Genomic DNA, 3332 nt, shown 5'->3' with positions numbered 1-3332 from the left:
CTCTCATTGTAGGCCTAGAACAATTCTTAAAAAAAAAACTAGACTAATCTCACTCCAAGCTGTGCCCAAAACGTGGTTACACTGTTCAGTTCAGTTCTGTTGAGTTCATAACATTTAACAATACAGTGCTAGGGACAGATCAGATGGTTAGAGACTTTAGACTTGATTTGGACTTGTGGCAAAAGAGTTGAGACTCACTCGATCTGTGACACAGCTGCCCCTCAACCAGAAAACAAGTTTATGCTTGATGAATTTGGCTGAAAAACTTCACCAAACAAGATCATTTTGAACGCTTTTCTATACCAGCTGTAAAACAGTGCATATACAATAGGGTTACAGGTTGAATTGAAAAATCCTATCCACCCAACTATATCAAATATCAAAGGTGGAATGGCATTACCAGTAAGTGGATCAGTTGTGAAACAAAAAAAATGGCAGCCAGAGTATTAAAAATACACCCATCATAATGGCCAGTGTTCTTGTAGCCTTTCTCTCGATTTTGGAGGGGCCTGAGGAATTTTTCCCATTTGTATGGTGCTTGTCCTGAATTGACCGAGCTTGTTTCTGTGCAATGACATAAATCTTTGCATACTGTATATGCTGAGCATTATAACTCCTGGAATGTAAAGTAATAGAATGGAACACACAACCCCAGCTACTTCACCCATAAAGAAAATGCAAGCTCCTTCACAGTAGACATTGTTGTAGTAAAACTCCTCATAGCCCATAATGTTGAGCTCAAAGAAAATCATCCCAAATCCTGCAAGGGCAGGGACACTCCAGCTGATAAAAATCATGACCACAGTCACAGCAATGAAAGATAGATTATAAATGGATGCATTGCAAAGCATCACATCAGTACCTGAGTAAATCTTACAATACAAGTCACCAAAATACCAACAGGTTTCCACAAAACGCACCATGCATGGTGTCGTCAAAAAAACACTCAAAAGCAAGTCAGTTATAGCCAGGGAGAGAATGAGGTAGTTTGTAGGTGTGTGGAGCTGTTTGAAATGGATCACAGTGATGATGACCAGCAGGTTACCAACCACTGTTATGACAGCTATACTCCCAAGGAAAACATAGAGAGTCATACGAATAACAGTTGGATATGTGAACTTAGGACAGGAGTTATTATTATGAGTCCTAGCCTTTTGAAACATCTCTGACCATTGCTAGGTAGCTAACAGAGAATGTCTAATAAGGGCTCTGGTAGCTAAGGACTTTGTTTGAACTAACCATTAACCCTAAATTCAGCCAGGGATGCAAACACGTGTGGTGAAAAAAAAGAGTAACACGACTCACAGCAGTAAACATGCCTTTTTCCATAGAAGGCATCATCTGACACAACTCTGGTTCAGGCCACAATACTGTGCAGTTTAGGCTGTAATAGCTTACAGCTGCAACAATACCAGAACAAATGTGGAAAAATTAGAGGTAGATTGCATGCAAGATTATGCCTAAAAAAGGTTGTTAGAAGTCAAGCATGTGAAGAAGATGGAGAAAGAGGCTGTTTTACATTCATTCATTTAGCAGATGCTTTTATCCGTAAACACTATGACTGCCATGCCAATGGGCCTGGCTCTTTGGCGTTGCGGTACAGCTCCGGGTCCAAGACAGGGTGGGGGGTCACTACACTGTCCATTCCCTACAAATGGTGTCAGAAGTCGGATGGCTTGCCGTGAGGTCGTCAGAAGCTTGCCCAATGTGTGAGCCTTATTAGGGACCCCCAGGATAGGTGAGGGACACCAGAGAGGGGTGAAGCATGTCTGTAGGGCACCCTGGGATGGGAGAAGTACGGCTGGTGATTGCATGAGGGGCGGCAGTGTGCGTGAAGCACATGGGCAAGCATAGCTGTCAACGTTGAACATTGAAAATAAGGGAAATTTCCTGGGTTATTCACCCAAAATACGGGAAAATGTCAACATTCGTCTTTCTGTTGCTAACCCTCGGCCTGACGGCAAGAATTCGCACTACAAAGCTGCTGCAGTAAAGCGAGTTGTGAAGCTAGGTCTAACGTGACTTTGCTCACAGATTGGCGTCAAATCGTGCTCTCACAACAAGCACGCTGATATCTTAAAAAGGCCAACATCACTCTAAGGTTGCCTTCAAGCCAGCAAAACGATGCTTTGAAAACATTTGTTTTGCTGGAAAGGCAAGGCAGTAGCAACAGCACAACTGTAGAGAGACTGACAGGTCCGATGGAAGAGCTCATGTTTTAGAGTTTTAAAATACAGGATATTTTACAGGAAAATACTAAAATGGGAAGACAGCGGGAAAAGAGCTGTATAAAATAGGTGAGAAACCCGCAAAAAAAACATGAAGGTGGACAGCTATGATATGAGCTTACCGAAGGGATTGAGTATGATTATAACCATATCAACCGGCCTGGATCTTTGCCGTTGCGGTCAAGTGAGTTTAATTTGTATCAGCCAAAAGTAGAGTCCCTGTCCCTCACAAAAATGCAGATCTGGGTTCCATTTATTTTTAAAAGCTCCAGCGAGGCAATGGAACATTTAGGTCAGGTCAAGTACTCTGTTACATTTTGCAGCAATTATCTATACTTTCAGTCCACTGCATTTCTACAATATGTTACATTTTATGATCACCCCCCCCCCCCCAAATGCCTACCTGACCGCCTATTAGAATATAGACATTAAAAGAATAAATCATTATGCAAGAACTTTTACTTATAAGTAGGCCTCCATTGATACCAGCAAGATGTCACAGAGTTAAAAAAAAAAAAAAACGCTTCATCTGCCCATAATGGTGAAGGTGGGGTGGAAGGCCCAGTCCTCAAAGCCATTGGCTGTTAAAAGCAAGTACAGTAACTTTTTACTTTTACTTAAGAAGGGTTGTCATTGTGGTAGGCTACTTCTACTCTTACTAGAGTAAATATTTCTTTGGTTTGTTGAACTTTTACTTACATAAGTACTCAGTTTCAGTTTTTCTTTTTTTAAGAGTTTCGGTAGGCCCTACTTATTTCACCACTGGCAATATGTCAACATTGTGTAGTCCTGTCCTGAGTGGTTTTATCTCTGTCTGTGATGTGTCAATATTATCCTAGATAAACGCAGTTGGGCCACTCAGAGAAGCTGAGATTCAGTGGCCTGCCTAACTGAACACTGTGTGCTAAGGTTTTTTAATATGCCTACTGTACAATACACGCATTATTTCAGTGTACTAGATTGACAGCAGGTGAGGCCATTTTTGTTTTGAGATTCAGTGCAGGGTTATTAGGGGTCAACACAAGTAGCTGTGCCCTAGTCAAACTTGGGGGCTGGGAGCACTGATCTATAAAGAATACCTATTCTTTATAGATCAGTGGCTGG

At 41.7% G+C, this 3332-nt stretch overlaps 1 pseudogene; it reads right to left on the bottom strand.

The window, feature by feature from the left end:
* Nucleotides 1-221: 221 nt before the first annotated feature.
* On the bottom strand, nt 222-1163 carry LOC134098303 (trace amine-associated receptor 1-like; annotated as a pseudogene).
* Between the last annotated feature and the right edge of the window lie 2169 nt (nt 1164-3332).

The sequence above is a fragment of the Sardina pilchardus genome, chromosome 12, assembly GCF_963854185.1.
Source record: "Sardina pilchardus chromosome 12, fSarPil1.1, whole genome shotgun sequence".
Taxonomy (NCBI): Eukaryota; Metazoa; Chordata; class Actinopteri; order Clupeiformes; family Clupeidae; genus Sardina; species Sardina pilchardus.
The sequence above is the reverse complement of the archived record's forward strand: the minus strand, read 5'-3'. Positions and strand labels throughout refer to the sequence as shown.